Source organism: Aegilops tauschii, chromosome 6 (genome assembly GCF_002575655.3).
Source record: "Aegilops tauschii subsp. strangulata cultivar AL8/78 chromosome 6, Aet v6.0, whole genome shotgun sequence".
Classification (NCBI taxonomy): domain Eukaryota; kingdom Viridiplantae; phylum Streptophyta; class Magnoliopsida; order Poales; family Poaceae; genus Aegilops; species Aegilops tauschii.
Window position 1 is genome coordinate 166346238 of NC_053040.3, and position 19556 is coordinate 166365793.

General features: G+C 43.5%; 1 long non-coding RNA gene across 1 annotated transcript; it reads left to right on the forward strand.

The window, feature by feature from the left end:
* The first annotated feature begins 4544 nt into the window (after positions 1-4544).
* Positions 4545-7078, forward strand: LOC109773284 (uncharacterized). Its single transcript, XR_005761230.2, has 4 exons — positions 4545-4818; positions 4928-5009; positions 5118-5197; positions 6809-7078. It is a non-coding gene; the product is annotated as an uncharacterized lncRNA (long non-coding RNA).
* Positions 7079-19556: the final 12478 nt, after the last annotated feature.

The following is a 19556-nucleotide window of genomic DNA, read 5'->3' on the forward strand; positions in this document are numbered from 1 at the left end:
TTGTGTGCTTAGGTGTGCATGCATATTATGGTGTGAGTAGCAGTAATATGTGATGATTGCTTGATTAATTAAATTAGTAGTATGCTTGTGTGCTTTTGTTTTAGTCGTTTCTTTTGTTTATTTCTTTGGGCCTTCGGTGTTACAAATTTTCCCCTATTAAAGCTGCTCGTCAGCCGACACCGGACCTGAAGAGTCAGCAAGAAATGCATATATTTGGAAACTCAGCTAAACAGAATGGAATTGTCAGCAGACTGCGGTGAAATTGGAAATAGCTCGTCTGAATACAAAAGAAATCATGGATGGAATGTCAGTATAAAGTTTGCATTAACGTGCACTCCTCACAACAGTATGGAATTCTCAGCCGACTGCATTCAGATTGGGGGATATCTGATCATGTTACTGAGTGTCAAGTCTCCCTCAGCGTGTACTCCTCATAGCAGAAATGATCAAATCAGCAAGAAGATAAATTGTGTGCAAGGTTGACAGAATATTATCAAAGGTATGCCTCAGATACAAGTTTAATTTTTCGTTGAGGATGATTTTGGAACCCGCTGTACCTGGAAGCAAGCAAAAATATGGCATGTACTCAGAAAGGAGGATAGTCCTGAAAAACCCCATTTCATACAAGAAATCGATAGCAAAAATATTAAGATGGTTATATATGTGGTAATCGGTCCGCATATCACAATAAGAAGCTTCTGGTGTAAGCAACCCCATCTTCCCTCGCAAGATACCCGAGAAGCTTCCAAGGCAAGATTCATCTATCTTCCTCAGTACGATACATGGATGATTTCCCGTACAAGGTACTCTGCCTTCTTCAGTAGGCAACCAGAAAAGCTTCCGGCATAAGGTACTGAGTCTTTCCCCAGCAAAGTCTTTAAGGGATAAGTTTCTGAAGCACGATACCAGTCTTCTTCAGCAAGCTGTCCGATGAAAGTTTCGAGCACAAGCCAGCCAATCTTCCCCAGTAAGACATTGGTACAAGGTAGTATGCTGTGAATTGACAGCATATGGCAGTGAATCCCAAGAATCAGATCCGCAACATTTTGGTCAGAAGCAAGAATCAGTCAGAATACACGTCTGTCTCGGGAATCAGATTCTCATTTATATGCGGTGAGCATACCACCAAGATCTTACAAGTCACTCGGATGAGGATCTGACAACCACGTGAGGATGGTTAAGAGAAGAAAGCCAGTATACACAGCAGTGTGACAAAGGGATTATGAGGATTGATGACATCAATGAGCTCAATACAAGTACCTGTGAACCTGGAAAATGATCCTGATGAACCCTTGTCCCCTTTTTTCTCCAATGATGGCACCACGCACGTGATCTAAGATGTTTTTAGCTATCCGGGGTGGATGCCGATTTTTATTTCTCTCTTCAACGACTGTCACGAGTTCTGAGCTGCTTTTCGGCCGTCTCGTACAACTGTTGAGTTTCTTTTTGTGACAGTAACCCTATAGCTGCTTTTTGGCTATTTTAGGGAGCTGCCACCTTCTTCTTATCAACCCGGTCTCATGTTCTGAGCTGCTTTTCGGCCGTCCTGAGCCGTGGTTAAGTTATTTCAGTAATGTCCCAGATCTGAGTTGTAAAAACCGTTCTGGTGGCTACTGATTTATTTGCCTATTTCTTGCAAAGGTTCGGATGATCATTTTCCTACGGTCAGAACTTGAGGGGTGTTGAACCTGCCATTTAATGGGGTACCCTATCAGAAAAATGAGGATAAGCTATGATTGCCGAAAAATTGCACCAACAGTACCTATGGTGATACGAAGAAGCAATATGAACCAGCTCTTTCAGCCAAGGATCCAGACCAAGAAAACAATAATGAAGGAGCAAGACCAGTGATGCAGGCGACAATCAAATATTTGGTATGGATCCGATACTCAAGACAGTGGAACCAGTTAAGATGATTCAGAAACTTCCGCGATAAGCCGGAATCTGTCAGGAAAGCGGTTATGACCCAACTCACTGTTTGGAACCCGAAGGACCTGCATTTAGTGGAGAAACCCAATGAAAGGACTTAGAGCTTGGGTGTCCACTAGAAAAATCTGATCACCACTTCATGAAAGATTGACAGTGCCGGATGACACACCCAGTGGAAATCACTCTTGGATTTGTGAGACCGACATATATTTCAGTCGTGAGAATCCATCACAGCTAGTTAAGTCAGCAGATCTAAAAAGAAATTGGAGCCTGTATAAGCATGAACAAGCAAGGTAAGATCTGTCAGAATATGGATATATTAAAGCAAACCACCCCAGGGCCAGTGAGATAAAAACTTAGTGGGAACAAAAATAATAAAAAGGATACCCGAGTTGGAAACGGTTTCCTTAAGTCAGTATCTTCATACTTGTTCCCTGAGCAACCAAATCTCGAGGACGAGATTTCTTTAAGGGGGTAAGGTTTGTGACAGCCTGATTTTTGGCCCTTTCTTTTTCTTTTGTTTTTCTGAGGTTTTTGCTTGAGTTTTCTTTTTCCGTGGCTTTGTGATCTGGAAACTGAAGAAGATGCCCTCTTCTTTTTTTTCCAGGTGGCTTGTCATTCCCAAACCCTTCCCTAGACCCTGTCAATTTCATCCTAGCCCAAATCCCAATATTCTTTTTATTGGGAATATTCCTTTTCTATTAAAGGAATAACTCAAATTGCCCTAGGTTGTGAAGCAACCTTTATTTCCATCACTCCTAAAATTCCCAAATAATTCTCATAAATTGTTTGGGTCATATCTTTCTCAAATATGGCAAAATATTTCATTTGCCATGTTTATCATCATGCTCAAATAATTCATTTTCTATTCTGCCCTAAATGGCACATTGTGAAGCAAGTGCTATTTTCCTTTTCCCAATTGACCTCAAACTCCTTGGACACCTTTTCCTGTCCATATCATTGCCACATGCCAAAATGCAACCTCATTTTCCTAGTAATTGTTTAATTATGATTTTCCAAAGTTTCTATCCAGAAAGAAGCTTTGTGAAGGACGTGCAAGCTAGACATATCCAAATGTGTTGCCATTTTGCATGGTCCCTCATATCATCATATCATATCCCTCCACCAAAGTAGAGCTCATGTCATGACTCCATGTGAGATCATCTTCTATTCTTTGATTCTGCCCAAAATTTCAGTTTGTGAAGCAAGTATATTTTATCTTGCTCCATTATGGCTGCCAATTTTTCTAGGTCTTCTATTATCCATATAATCTACCTCCACCCATTTTGGGTATGGTTCATCAAGCCATTATTCCTCTAGAATTTTTGCAAGTTTCTGTCCAGAGGAGATGTTTGAGAAGCAAGTACCAGTTTGGCTTGGCCAATTGGTATGAGACTTTTTGAGCATCTTCATAGGACCAAATGACTCTGTCTTGCCCAATTTGAGCTCAAGTTGATGCTTCATCAGAGTGCATCATCCTAATCTAGTTTCTGGACCAGTTTATGTGTTTGTTAAGCAACTACATTAAATCTTGATCCTAATCTTCTCCAAGTTACCAGGGTGAAAGTTCTTCTTTACCTCACCCTCCCAGACAACTCCATTTGACCCAATCCCTCTCCTGTGGATCACCAGTGCTCATCAAAGTTTACTGTAGTAAACTTCAGGTGTTAACTACCATTTAACCATGTCACTTTTAACCAAACTACCACCGCAGTTGCAACCTCCCCAGGAAGGACAAGCCCCCAGACATTGTTTGGCCGGCCGTGTACCACTGTGTGCACTAGTGCACGCGGTGATCACGAGCTTTGGCATGCAATGCGCGCGCTCTGCTGGTGTTGGCCACGTCCAGGGTGTCTTCTAGCTCCGGCCCCTCCTCCTCTCGTCGCCTTCGCGCTCGTGAGACTGTCCAATAGCTGGCATGCGTCATCGCCGTCCTCCTGGAGCCCTCTTCCCCTCCGTCAGCTCTCGTCGCCGTGCGCCCACGGGAAGCCTGTAGCCGACCAGGAATTTATGGCGTTCGGCCTCTTCTCCTCTTGTCCACGAGCTCGGCCTCGTCTCCGTGAGCCCTGCCCCTCGTCCGTTCCCTTCCCCGTCGCCTTCCCCGAGCTCGCGAGCGTGGGCACGCGTCCTCGGCACCGGACACGCGTCCGCCGCGGTGCTAGTTCGGCACTCCTCTCCTCTGCCTATTTAAGCCCACCCCGAGGCCTCTCGAGCTCATGATCGACCTCACCTCATCTCCAGCCCCCTCCCCAATCACTCTCCCGAGCTCAAAGAGCTCTCTTCGCTGTCCATCGCCGCCGTGGTCGCCTCGGCCCTCCGGCTAAATTCACTCGAGCCCGAGTTTTCTTCTCCTTTCCACCACCACCAGTAGCCTCCCCCAAGTCCCCTGGAGCCAGCCCAACGCTTCTCCTCCCCCTCTGGTGGTTGTTGGCAGCGAGCCCCGTCGGTGACCGTCGCCACCATCCGCCGTGTCCTCGCTCCCTCTCGCCTCGGCCCTCCCCGGAGTCCGTGCTCTTCGTAGACGGGTGTGGCTACTCCTGCTGAACTCGCCCACAGGTCGAGCGAGGCGGGGGATGGCCGGAGCCGGCCGAACGAGCCCCCGCACCGGCGACCGCCCTTTGCCCCACGAGCGCGTCAGGAGAGAAGAAGGAGAGGCCAGGAGGAGGGCGTTGACCACGCGTGGGTCCCGCGGGCCCCACTAGTCAGCCGCACGGCGTTGATCCCGCCCGGTCCAGCATGGAAAAGTGACGGGCCCCACCCGCATGGGACCCGCACGTCAGCGTCACACGCCCCGGTCCCGCCTCGGCCGACTGGATTAAGTGGAGGCGTACTCGGTCGAGTACGTTTTCATCTTCGGGAAAGCGCATTTTCCCTCTACTTCAGCTCAAAGTACGCTTTCTTTTACTGTAAGCGTATTTCCTCTCTGTTCCAGCCCAAAATGCGTTTTCTTAATTAGAAAGCGTATTTCTAACTTTGCGCTTCTGCCTTATCCACTCAGGGACTTGTTTGTGATGATATTTTTGCAGAAAAGTCCCTGAACTTCAACCCTTCATATCTTTTTAACCACAACTCCAAATGAGGTGATTCCAAAGCCCACGTCTTCGGTTCGTCGAGCTCGTTCTGTTGGTTTCATTTTCACTATGGTTTGACACTGTGAAAATGACCTTTTTTCCCTTGCACATAAGCAGCCCCTCCGAGAGAGAACTGTTTCCGGCAAATCTTTCCGCGGCTTCGCCGCACTTCTTCCCGGAGTATTCTTCATCCCCAGGCAAGCCACAATACCACTTGCATGATAGTCATGCAGTAGCCATGGTTTTCAACTTGAATATTTATTAAATGATTGCTTGTTTAAATTATGGTTATCGTTGTTTCGGTAATGCTTCTGGGTTAGTGCTTACTTGCTTGCTATGTTGTTATGCACCTGGTTATCATGCCCTGCTAGTTGCTAGTATTACTTTCATATGATTATGCTTGCTAGTAGTACATGTTGATGTCGGTAATGGTCTTCGGTGCATGACTATCATCTGTTCCGAGTGCCGTTGTTATGCATGTTTCATTGCATCCCGTTGGTTAAATGCTTGCATTGTTGTTATGTTCTTGCATGATATTGATTGTTGATGCTAGTGGTCATGCTATGTTTCTGAGAATATGTACTTGTGATGTCATGTTAGTCAGTATGCCATGCTCAGTTGGATATGATTCATTGTTGATATAGTGGATAGTTATGTCGTACTCTCATGCTTATGTTGATATCATGCTCATGCTTTGCAATTGCATCATGTTATTTTGTCATGGCTCAGCATATTTGCATTCAAGTTTAACCGGATTAAATTGAACTTGAACAACTGTTGGCTGAGTCATGGTGCCACCATATCGAGCTGACCAGTGCAACCACACTTGCCGGTATGAGAAGGTCCTAACTGGGTCTATTGCCGTGCCTCTCGCCGGTGCCTCCAACTAGGGAAGGTTATGGGCGTGCTTACCCTGATTGGGTAGGCGGACATAACCTTGTGTGCCCGTAGATTGGATGACAAGCGCTTTTGTCCCTGTTTGGGATGGGCCATGACGGTGGCCGTTGTGTCTTTGGTAGACATGGGGCCACCCATGACTTAGCCCAAAGGGGAGTTGGTCGGAGTGGCCGGGAGAGTGTCATGGCAGTAGATCAGTTTTGTCGGAACGCCGTTGGTCCACTCAAATGGGAGTGCGAGGCCATGGGTTCCGTAGTGTGGGTACAGTGTACTAACCTCTACAGAGTGTATATTAAATTTATCGATAGCCGCGCGCGCGGATAAGGGCCCAGTTCGTGTCGGTTCCACTGTGAGTCAACAGTATTAATAATAACTTGATTAATGACAACCCGGTTCGATGATGAGATAAGTTGGTTGTGATCGCCGGAAAGATCACCATTTGCGACCAAGTGTTGGTCATGGTTGTGATCGCCGGAATGATCACCGTGGTATCGAGGATACCGAGTTGTTGGATATTCGTGATGTTGTGCGAGTTTCATGGGTAAAGATCAAGCTCCTTGTGGTCATTTAATGATTACTACGGTATTGTTTATACCAAGCTTGATTTGATCCTGAGATGATCGTGTGATGTCCGAGGTTGGTAAGTGATGCAGGTGATGGTTATGAGGTAACCCGAACAGAATAAATAGTGCATATAGTGTCATCATGTTGCATGCTAGTATCGTTAGATTTATATGCTCATGTTGTTCTAGCTGTATCATGTTCATATTGTTGCTGCCATGTTATCTGGATGACCTCATGAATATTTCCTGCTTAACCTGTAATTGCCATGCTGTTGTTTGTCTTGAATGCTTCTGGTTATTGTGAGCTTGCAAGTACATTCAATGTACTGACCTGGCGTGTCATGCCAGTTTGCAGGTCATGCCGGATTTGAATGCTTGTTTGCCGTGGATTCTTTGTTTGCGAGCTAGGATAAGCGTTCCAGCCAGAGTCCCTGCGGAGTGGAGTTCACCACCGTCGTCGTTGTTCCGCTGCTAGAGTTATTCCGCTGCGTCGAGTTGTTCTACTGCTCGCATAGAGCAACTGAGGATGGCGTAGTGTCATCGTGCCAATGTTATTTATTGTAATATCGGAGACCTTGTAATCATATTCGTGTAATAATAGAAAGTTGGTTTGTTTTACGCTAAGCAGTTCCGTATTCCAGAAGACTTCTCCTCGATCTCTAGGCTGGAATACGGGGCATTCCGGTTTTCTCTGAGCCGGGGTGCCACAATTCTCTTGGGATGGCCCTCAGGATACAAAGGTTCCTGAGTCATTTTACCTCCTCTAGTCATAACTCTAACAGTATTACCATTTTTCTTTTTATTTAATTCATTGAGCAAATCATTCTGAGCTTTAAGCACTTGCTCTACTTGAGTGGTAACCATAGAAGCATGTTTACTAATGAGTTTAAGTTCACCTTTAACTCTAGACATATAATCACTCAAGTGCTCAATCATATAAGCATTAAGTTTCAATTGTCTGCCAACATAAGCATTGAAGTTTTCTTGTTTAACAATAAAATTATCAAACTCATCTAAGCATTGGCTAGCTGACTTATAACGAGGAATATCACCTTCATCAACTCTATAGAGAGAATTTACCTTTACTACCTGTGTCAGGTTACCAAGACCATGTATTTCTTCAATAGGTGGTAAATTCTTAACATCTTCAGCTTTAATACCCTTTTCTTTCATAGATTTCTTTGCCTCTTGCATATCTTCAGGACTGAGGAATAGAATACCCCTTTTCTTCGGAGTTGGCTCAGGAGTTGGTTCAGGAAGTGTCCAATTATTTTCATTAGTCAACATATTATTCAATAGCAATTCAGCTTGATCAACAGTTATTTCCCTGAAAACACAACCAGCACAACTATCCAGGTGGTCTCTGGAAGCATCGGTTAGTCCATTATAAAATATTTCATTTTTCTTGAGAGGATGATCAGGCAAAGCATTAAGTAATTGGAGAAGCCTCCCCCAAGCTTGTGGGAGACTCTCTTCTTCAATTTGCACAAAATTATATATTCCCCTTAAAGCAGCTTGTTTCTTATGAGCGGGGAAATATTTAGCAGAGAAGTAATAAATCATATCCTAGGGACTACGCACACAACCAAGATCAAGAGAATTAAACCATGTTTTAGCATCACCCTTTAATGAGAACAGAAATAACTTAAGGATATAGTAGTAACGAGTTTTCTCATCATTAGTGAAGAGGGTGGCTATATCATTTAATTTAGTAAGATGTGCCACAACAGTTTCAGATTCATAGCCATAAAAAGGATCAGATTCAACCAAAGTAAATATCAAGGGTCGACATAGAAATCATAATCCTTATCGGAAATACAGATAGATGAAGTAGCAAAAGCAGGGTCATATTTCATTCTAGCATTCAAAGACTTTTCTTTCAACTTAGCTAATAATTTCTTAAGATCATATCTATCATTGCAAGCAAGAAAATCTCTAGCAGTTTCTTCATCCATGACATAACCCTCAGGCACAACAGGCAATTCATATCTAGGGGGAGAATCTTCATCATCACTTTCATCAATATTATCAGTTTCAATAATTTCATTCTCTCTAGCCCTAGCAAGTTGTTCATCAAGAAATTCACCTAGTAGCACAGTAGTATCAAGCATAGAAGTAGTTTCATCATAAGTATCATGCATAGCAGAAGTGGCATCATCAATAACATGCGACATATCAGAATTAATAGCAGAAGCGGGTTTAGGTGTCGCAAGTTTACTCAAAACAGAAGGTGAATCAAGTGCAGAGCTAGATGGCAATTCCTTACCTCCACTCATAGTTGAGGGATAAATTTTGGTTTTCTCGTCTTTCAAGTTCCTCATAGTGATCGGCAGATATAAATCCCAAGTGACTCAAAGAATAGAGCTATGCTCCCCGGCAACGGCGCCAGAAAATAGTCTTGATAACCCACAAGTATAGGGTATCGCAACCGTTTTCGAGGGTAGAGTATTCAACCCAAATTTATTGATTCGACACAAGGGGAGCCAAAGAATATTCTCAAGTATTAGCGGTTGAGTTGTCAATTCAACCACACCTGGATAACTTAATATCTGCAGCAAGGTATTTAGTAGCAAAGTAGTATGGAAGTAACGGTAATGGTGGCAAAAGTAACAGTAGTAGTTTTGTAGTAATTGTAACAGTGGCAACGGTAAAGTAACTAAGCAAAGAGAAATATGTGAAAAGCTCGTAGGCATTGGATCAGTGATGGATAATTATGTCGGATGCGATTCCTCATGCAACAGTTATAACCTAGGGTGACACAGAAGTAGCTCCAGTTCATCAATGTAATGTAGGCATGTATTCCGAATATAGTCATACGTGCTTATGGAAAAGAACTTGCATGACATCTTTTGTCCTACCATCCCGTGGCAGCGGGGTCCTATTGGAAACTAAGGGATATTAAGGCCTCCTTTTAATAGAGTACCGGACCAAAGCATTAACACTTAGTGAATACATGAACTCCTCAAACTACGGTCATCACCGGTAAGTATTCCGATTATTGTCACTTCGGGGTTAACGGATCATAACACATAATAGGTGACTAGTGACTTGCAAGATAGGATCAAGAACCCACATATATTCATGAAGGTTCAGATCTGAAATCATGCCACTCGGGCCCTTGTGACAAGCATTAAGCATACCAAAGTCATAGCAACATCAATCTCAGAACATAATGGATACTAGGGATCAAACCCTAACAAAACTAACTCGATTACATGGTAAATCTCATCCAACCCATCACCGTCCAGCAAGCCTATGATGGAATTACTCACGCACGGCGGTGAGCATCATGAAATTGGTGATGGAGGAAGGTTTATGATGACAACGGCGACGGATTCCCCTCTCAGGAGCCCCGAACGGACTCCAGATCAGCCCTCCCGAGAGAGATTAGGGCTTGGCGGCGGCTCCGTATCGTAAAATGCGATGAATCCTTCTCTCTGATGTTTTTCTCCCCGAATAAGAATATATAGAGTTGTAGTTGAGGTCGGTGGAGTTCCAGGGGGCCCACGATGCAGGGGGCGCGCCCGAGGGGGTAGGCGCGCCCCCACCCTCATGAACAGGGTGTGGGCCCCCTGGTCTTGATTCTTTCGCCAGTATTTTTTATTAATTCCGAAAATATTCTCTGTGAAGTTTCAGGTCATTCTGAGAACTTTTATTTCTGCACAAAAATAACACCATGGCAATTCTGCTGAAAACAGCGTTAGTCCGGGTTAGTTCCATTCAAATCATGCAAGTTAGAGTCCAAAACAAGGGCAAAAGTGTTTGGAAAAGTAGATACGATGGAGACGTATCAAAGGACTTCTACATCAACACCATGGCCTCTCCGATGATGCGTGAGTAGTTTACCACAGACCTTCGGGTCCATAGTTATTAGCTAGATGGCTTCTTCTCTCTCTTTGGATCTCAATACAAAGTTCTCCTCGATTCTCTTGGAGATCTATTCGATGTAATTCTTTTTGTGGTGTGTTTGTCGAGATCCGATGAATTGTGGGTTTATGATCAAGATTATCTATGAACAATATTTGATTCTTCTCTGAATTCTTATATGCATGATTTGATATCTTTGCAAGTCTCTTCGAATTATCAGTTTGGTTTGGCCTACTAGATTGATCTTTCTTGCAATGGGAGAAGTGCTTAGCTTTGGGTTCAATCTTGCTGTGTCCTTTCCCAGTGACAGCAGGGGCAACAAGGCACGTATTGTATTGTTGCCATCGAGGATAAAAAGATGGGGTTTATATCATATTGCTTGAGTTTATCCCTCTACATCATGTCATCTTGCCTAATGCGTTACTCTGTTCTTATGAACTTAATACTCTAGATGCATGCTGGATAGCGGTCGATGTGTGGAGTAATAGTAGTAGATGCAGAATCGTTTCGCTCTACTTGTCGCGGACGTGATGCCTATATACATGATCATGCCTAGATATTCTCATAACTATGCACTTTTCTATCAATTGCTCGACAGTAATTTGTTCACCCACCGTAGAATTTGCTATCTTGAGAGAAGCCACTAGTGAAACCTATGGCCCCCGGGTCTATTTTCCATCATATTAATCTCTAGTCAACTAGCTATTTCTGTCGCCTTTTATTTTGCAATCTTTACTTTTCAATCTATACAACAAAAATACCAAAAATATTTATCTTATTATCTTTATCATATCTCACTTTTGCAAGTGGCCGTGAAGGGATTGACAACCCGTTTATCGCGTTGGTTGCAAGGTTCTTTTTTGTTTGTGCAGGTACGAGGGACTTGCGTGTAGTCTCCTACTGGATTGATACCTTGGTTCTCAAAAACTGAGGGAAATACTTACGCTACTTTGATGCATCACCCTTTCCTCTTCAAGGTAAAACCAACGCATGCTCAAGTAGGGATAACATTCATTAAGCATCGTATATTTTGAAAAAGTAATGATTATGTTCTTGTATTCATGGATATTTTATGTTGATATCAGTTACTTCATTGTTTCTCAATATTTATACCATAAAAAGATTACATGATTGACATGCTAGGTAGCATTCAACATAAAAAAACTGATTTTATCATTTACCTACTCGAGGACGAGCAGGAATTAAGCTTGGGGATGCTGATACGTCTCCAACATATCTATAATTTTTTATTGTTTCATGCTATTATATTACCAATCTTAGATACTTCTTATGAAATTTTATATCATTTTTGGGGACTAACCTATTAACTTAATGCCTAGTGCCAATTGTTATTTTCTGCTTGTTTTTGGTTTTACACAAAATTTATACCAAACAGAGTCCAAACACCACTAAACTTTTTGATGATTTTTTCTGGACATAAGAGACCCTAGAAGCTTTGGGGGAGGACCAAAAGACCTACGAGGATATGGCAAGGAAACAGGCCACGCCCTGATGCCTTGTGGGCCCCTTGTGGTTCCGGCTGACATAATTCCAGCGCAATAAATTCCCAAATAATAAAAAAACATCCACTGAAATGATTGTTTCGCCACCGCAAGTCTCTGTTCTTCCGTGATCCCATCTGGAGGCCTTTTCCGGTACTCTGCCGTAGGGGGAATAGACCACGGAGGGCCTCTACATCAACCTTTCTGCACCTCCGATGATGTGTGAGTAGTTCACCATAGACCTATGGGTCCATAGTGATTAGTTAGATCTCTCTCTCTCTCTCTCTCTGTGTGTGTGTGTGTCATTCTGATCTTCAATACAATGTTCTCCTTGGATTTCTATTTGATGTAATCCTCTTTTGCAGTGTGTTTGTTGGGATCCGATGAATTGTGGGTTTATGATTAGATTATTCATTGAAAGTAACTGACTCTTTTCTGAACTTTATTATGCATGATTGTTATAGCTTTGTATTTCTCTCTGATCTATCCGTTTGGTTTGGCCAACTAGACTGATTTATCTTCAGCGGGAGAGGTACTTTGTAGTGGGTTCAATCGTGCAGTGTCCTCTCCCGGTGACAACAGGGGTAGCGATGCGCGTATTGTATTGTTGCTACTAAGGGTAAAATGATGGGCTTTAATCATATTGCTTGGTTTTATTCTGTCTACATTATGTCATCATACTTCATGCATTACTTTGTTTGTTATGAACTTAATACGTAGAGAGGCAAGCATAGAAGCGCTCTTGAAGTGGATTAATTGTAGTAGATGCAAGCAGGAGTCAGTCTACTTGTCACGGATGTAACGCCTATTACATGATCATTGCCATGAATAACGTCATAACTATGCGTTTTTCTACCAATTACCCAACAAAATTTTGTCTACCCAACGTATGCTATCTTTATATGAGAGATGCCTCTAGTGAAAACTATGGCCCCGGGGTTTATTCTAATCATATTACAAAAACCAAAAATACCTTGCTGCAATTTTCTTTCTTTTATTTCACTTTGCAATTTATCTATCACCTATTACCAGATTTGATCCTTGCAATTAACGAGTACAAGGGGATTGACAACCCTCTTGCCCGTGTTGGGTGCAACTATTTGCTCTTGTTTGTGCATGTACTGTTAACGGACGTTTGCGTGATTCTCCTATTGGTTCGATAACCTTGGTTCTCTACCGAGGGAAATACTATCCGCTACTATATTGCTTCACCCTTACTCTTTGGGGAAAATGCCAACGCAGCTCACAGTAGCAACGGTCCGGCCTCATGGTCGTTGCGCCTAGGCACGAATGACATGGAGCTGCCGACATTGGCAACATTTCTGTCTGCGGCACATGTGCTGCCTCCGCCTCCATCGAGAGCTACTTGAATATGATGTCGCGCTCCGTCTCCATGATGTGCAGCCACCATCACTCGCGGAGGATGGCACTGGAGCTACGCATGGACTCTTACATCGCCCGCTACTCATCCATGAAGGTCGGATTCTTAGCGAACATGTCTGCGATAGCCTCCATGTTCCCCTGCTTGCTAACTAAGAGGTAACTATCCCTCCGCGAGTCGTGTGTTGCTCGAGGAGTTGCAAGTTGTACCATTCTTCTCTTGCAGCATCCGGAACATGGAGACCGGCAACGCATAATGCTCTGTTTGCTCCTCCTCCACCATAACGGGGTCGAGTACGCATGTGCTTGTGCCATGCTGAATCCGGCAACCGGTGCAGTCTTGGGCTCATTGTCAGACGCCTTCTCTATTTTCCAATTTTTGTTCCTCAAGCTGAGACATAGATCACCTCTATGTGTTCCGAGCACTAGGCCCGCCAATTGTTGATGATGCCGACAATCTTGTGCTGGCATCACGCAAGAGGTGCTTCCATGATGCTTTGACGCTCGCGGTCTTGGCGGAGAAGGTTCTGAGCAAAGGCCGAAACGAAATGGAGGTTCGCCAGCGGTCATGCCACAGGCGGGTTTTGAAGCTCCCTGTAGCTGTATATGCACTATTGCGCACAAATAATCACCGACAAGGAGGGAGGACGTGGCCGCTAACAATCCGCCATTAATAGCGTGACCGCTCCCTTGGAATCATGTAGCTGTTGAAGGAAATATGCCCTAAAGGCAATAATGAAGTTGTTATTTATATTTCCTTATATCATGATAAATGTTTATTATTCATGCTAGAATTGTATTAACCAGGAACTTAGTACATGTGTGAATACATAGACAAACAGAGTGTCCCTAGTATGCCTCTACTTGACTAGCTCGCTAATCAAACATGGTTAAGTTTCCTAGCATAGACATGTGTTGTCATTTGATGAACAGGATCACATCATTAGAGAATGATGTGATGGACAAGACCCATCCGTTAGCTTAGCACTATGATCGTTTAGTTTATTGTTGTTGCTTTCTTCATGACTTATACATGTTCCTATGACTATGAGATTATGCAACTCCCGAATACCAGAGGGACACTTAGTGTGCTATCAAACGTCACAACGTAATTGGGTGATTATAAAGATGCTCTATAGGTGTCTCCGATGGTGTTGGTTGAGTTGGCATAGATCGAGAATAGGATTTGTCACTCTGATTGTCAGAGAGGTATCTCTGGGCCCTCTCGGTAATACACATCACTATAAGCCTTGCAAGCAATGTGACTAATGAGTTAGTTGCGGGATGATGCATTACGGAACGAGTAAAGAGACTTGCCAGTAACGAGATTGAACTACGTATGATGATACCGACGATCGAATCTCGAGCAAGTAACTACCAATGACAAACGGAACAACGTATGTTGTTGTGCGGTTTGACCGATAAAGATCTTCGTAGAATATGTAGGAGCCAATATGAGCATTGAGGTTCCACTATTGGTTATTGACCGGAGATGTGTCTCGGTCATGTCTACATAGTTCTCGAACCCGTAGGGTCCGCACGCTTAACGTTCAATGACAATTTGTATTATGAGTTTATGTGATTCGATGACCGAAGGTTGTTCGGAGTCCCAGATAAGATCACAGATGTGACGAGGAGTCTCGAAATGGTCGAGACATAAAGATTCATATATTGGAAGGTTATATTCGGACACCGGAATGGTTTGGGTCGTATCGGATAAGTTTCGGAGTACCGGGGGTTACCGGAACCCCCCCCCCCCCCCAGGAAGCTATTGGGCCGCATGGGCTTTTCTGGAGAAGAGAGAGGGCTGGCCAGGAGGTGGTGCTCGCCCCCCTTGCCCCAATCCGAATTGGACAAGGGGAGGGGGCGCGCCCCCCTCCTTCCTTCTCTCCCCTCCTCCTTCCCCCCTTCTCCTACTTGGACTAGGAAAGGGGGAAACCTACTCCTACTAGGAGTAGGAATCCCCCCCTTGGGCGCTCCCCTTGTGGCCGACCCTCCTCCTCCTCCCCTCCTTTATATACGGGGGAGGGGGCACCCCATAGACACACAAGTTGATCTTTAGTCGTGTGCGGTGCCCCCCTCCACAGTTTTCCACCTCGGTCATATTATCGTAGTGCTTAGGCGAAGCCCTGCGTCGGTAACTTCATCATCACCGTCACCACGCCGTCGTGCTGACGAAACTCTCCCTCGGCCTCAACTGGATCAAGAGTTCGAGGGACGTCACCGAGCTGAATGTGTGCAGATCGCGGAGGTGCCGTGCGTTCGGTACTTGGATCGGTTGGATCGCGAAGACGTTCGACTACATCAACCGCGTTACTAAACGCTTCCGCTTTCGGTCTATGAGGGTACGTGGACACACTCTCCCCGCTCGTTGCTATGCTTCTCCTAGATAGATCTTGCATGGTCGTAGGATTTTTTTTTTGAAATACTATGTTCCCCAACAGTGGCATCCGAGCCAGTTCTATGCGTAGATGTTATATGCACGAGTAGAACACAAAGAGTTGTGGACGATAATAGTCATACTGCTTACCAGCATGTCATACTTTGATTCAGCGGTATTGTTGGATGAAGCGGCCCAGACCGACATATTACATGACCGCGTTCATGAGACTGGTTCTACCGCAGTGCTTCGCACACAGGTGGCTTGTGGGTGTCTGTTTCTCCAGCTTTAGTTGAATCGAGTTTGACTACGCCCGGTCCTTGTTGAAGGTTAAAACAACACACTTGACGAAAATTCGTTGTGGTTTTGATGCGTAGGTAAGAACGGTTCTTGCTAGAAGCCCGTAGCAACCACGTAAAACTTGCAACAACAAAGTAGAGGACGTCTAACTTGTTTTTGCAGGGCTTGCTGTGATGTGATATGGTCAAGACGTGATGATATATAAATTGTTGTATTAGATGATCATGTTTTGTAACAGTTATCGGCAACTGGCAGGAGCCATATGGTTGTCGCTTTATTGTATGAAATGCAATCGCCATGTAATTGCTTTAATTTATAACTAAGCGGTAGCGATAGTTGTAGAAGCAATAGTTGGCGAGACGACAACGATGCTACGATGGAGATCAAGGTGTCAAGCCGGTGACGATGGTGATCATGACGGTGCTTTGGAGATGGAGATCAAAGGCACAAGATGATTATGGCCATATCATATCACTTATATTGATTGCATGGGATGTTTATCCTTTATGCATCTTATTTTGCTTAGTACGGCGGTAGCATTATAAGATGATCTCTCACTAAATTTCAAGGTATACATGTTCTCCCTAAGTATGCACCATTGCTACAGTTTGTCGTGCCGAGACACCACGTGATAATAGGGTGTGATAAGCTCTACATTCACATACAACGGGCGCAAGCCAGTTTTGCACACGCAGAATACTCGGGTTAAACTTGACGAGCCTAGCATATGCAGATATGGCCTTGGAACACTGAGACCGAAAGGTCGAGCGTGAATCATATAGTAGATATGATCAACATAGTGATGTTCACCATTGAAAACTACTCCATCTCATGTGATGATCGGACATGGTTTAGTTGATATGGATCACGTGATCACTTAGATGATTAGAGGGATGTCTATCTAAGTGGGAGTTCTTAAGTAATATGATTAATTGAACTTTAATTTATCATGAACTTAGTCTTGATAGTTTTTGCTTATCTATGTTGTACATCAATAGCTCACGTATAGCTCCCCTGTTTTATTTTTTGATATCTTCCTAGAGAAAAATAAGTTGAAAGATGATAGTAGCAATGATGCGGACTGGGTCCGTGATCTGAGGATTATCCTCATTGCTGCACAGAAGAATTATGTCCTTAATGCACCGCTAGGTGATAGACCTATTGCAGGAGCAGATGCAGACGTTATGAACGTTTGACAATGCTCGGTATGATGACTACTTGATAGTTTTGCACCATGCTTTGCGGCTTAGAACCAGGACTTCAAAAACATTTTGAACGCCACGGAGCATATGAGATGTTCCAAGAGTTGAAATTGGTATTTCATACTCATGCCCGTGTCGAGAGGTATGAGACCTCTGACAAGTACTTTGCCTACAAGATGGAGGAGAATAGCTCAACCCGTGAGCATGTGCTCAGAATGTCTGAGTACTATAATCGCTTGAATCAAGTGAGTTAATCTTCCAGATAAGATAGTGATTGACAGAGTTCTCTAGTCACTATCACCAAGTTACTAGAACTTCATGATGAACTATAATATGCAAGGGATAACGGAAACGATTCCCAAGCTCTCTGCGATGCTGAAATCGGCGAAGGTAGAAATCAAGAAAAAGCATCAAGTGTTGATGGCTGACAAGACCAACTAGTTTCAAGTAAAAGGGCAAGGGAAAGAAAGGGAACTTCAAGAAGAATGGCAAGCAAGTTGCCACTCCCGTGAAGAAGCCCAAAGCTAGACCTAAGCCTGAAACTGAGTGCTTCTACTGCAGTAGAAAATGGTCACTGAAAACGGAACTACCCCAAATACTTGGTGGATAAGAAGGATGGCAAAGTGAAAAAAATTATATATGATATGCATGTTATTGATGTGTACTTTACTAGTGTTCATAGTAGCCCCTAGGTATTTGATACTGGTTCAGTTGCTATGATTAGTAACTTGAAACAGGAGTTACAAAATGAACAGAGACTAGTTGAGGACGAGGTGACGATGTGTGTTGGAAGTGATTCCAAGGTTGATAATATCACCATCGTACACTCCATTTACCTTCGGGATTAGTGTTGAACCTAAAATAAATGTTATTTGGTGTTTGCGTTAAGCATAATATGATTGGATCATGTTTATTGCAACACGGTTATTCATTTAAGTCAAAGAATAATTGTTATTCTGTTTACATGAATAAAACCTTCTGTGGTCATACACCCAAGATGAATGGTTTATTGAATCTCGATCGTAGTGATACACATATTCATAATATTGATGCCAAAAGATGCAAAGTTGATAATGATAGTGCAACATACTTGTGGCACTGCCGTTTAGGTCATATTGGTGTAAAGCGCATGAAGAAACTCCATGCGAATGGACTTTTGGAATCACTTGATTATGAATCATTTGATGCTTGCGAACCATGCCTCATGGGCAAGATGACTAAGACTCCGTTCTCCGGAACAATGGAGGGAGCCACTGACTTATTGGAAATAATACATACCGATGTATGCGGTCCGATGAGTGTTGAGGCTCGCGAGGGGTATCGTTATTTTCTAACCTTCACAGATGATTTGAGCAGATATGGGTATATCTACTTAATGAAACACAAATCTGAAACATTTGAAAAAGTTCAAAGAATTCCAGAGTGAAGTAGAGAATCATCGTAACAAGAAAATAAAGTTTCTACGATCTGATCGCAGAGGCGAATATTTGAGTTACGAGTTTGGCCTTCAATTAAAACAATGTGGAATAGTTTCATAAACTCATGCCACCTGGAACACCACAACATAATGGTGTGTCCGAACGTCATAACCGTACTTTATTGGATATAGTGCAATCTATGATGTCTCTTACCAATTTACTACTATCGTTTTGGGGTTATGCATTAGAGACAGCTGCGTTCAGGTTAAATAGGGCACCATCTAAATCCGTTGAGACGACACCATATGAACTGTGGTTTAGCAAGAAACCTAAGATATCGTTTCTTAAAGTTTGGGGTTGCGATGCTTATGTGAAAAAGTTTTCAACCTGATAAGCTCGAACCCAAACCGGAGAAGTGCGTCTTCATAGGATACCCAAAAAGAAACTGCTGGGTACACCTTCTATCACAGATCCGAAGGCAAGATCTTTGTTGCTAAGAGTGGATCCTTTATAGAGAAGGAGTTTCTCTCGAAAGAAGTGAGTGGGAGGAAAGTAGAACTTGATGAGGTAATTGTACCTTCTCTCGAATTGGAAAGTAGCTCATCACTGAAATCAGTTCCAGTGATGCCTACACCAATTAGTGAGGAAGTTAATGATGATGATCATGAAACTTCAGATCAAGTTACTACCGAACCTCGTAGGTCAACTAGAGTATGATCCGCACTAGAGTGGTACGGTAATCCTGTTCTAGAAGTCATGTTGCTAGACCATGATGAACCTACGAACTATGAGGAAGCGAAGATGAGCCCAAATTCCACGAAAAGGCTTGAGGCCATGAAATCTAAGATGGGATCCATGTATGAGAACAAAGTATGGACTTTGATTGACTTGCCCGATGATCGGTGAGCCATTGAGAATAAATGGATCTTCAAGAGGAAGACGGACGCTGATAGTAGTGTTACTATCTACAAAGCTCGAATTGTCGCAAAGAAATTTTCGACAATTTCAAGGTGTTGACTACGATAAGATTTTCTCACTCGTAGCGAT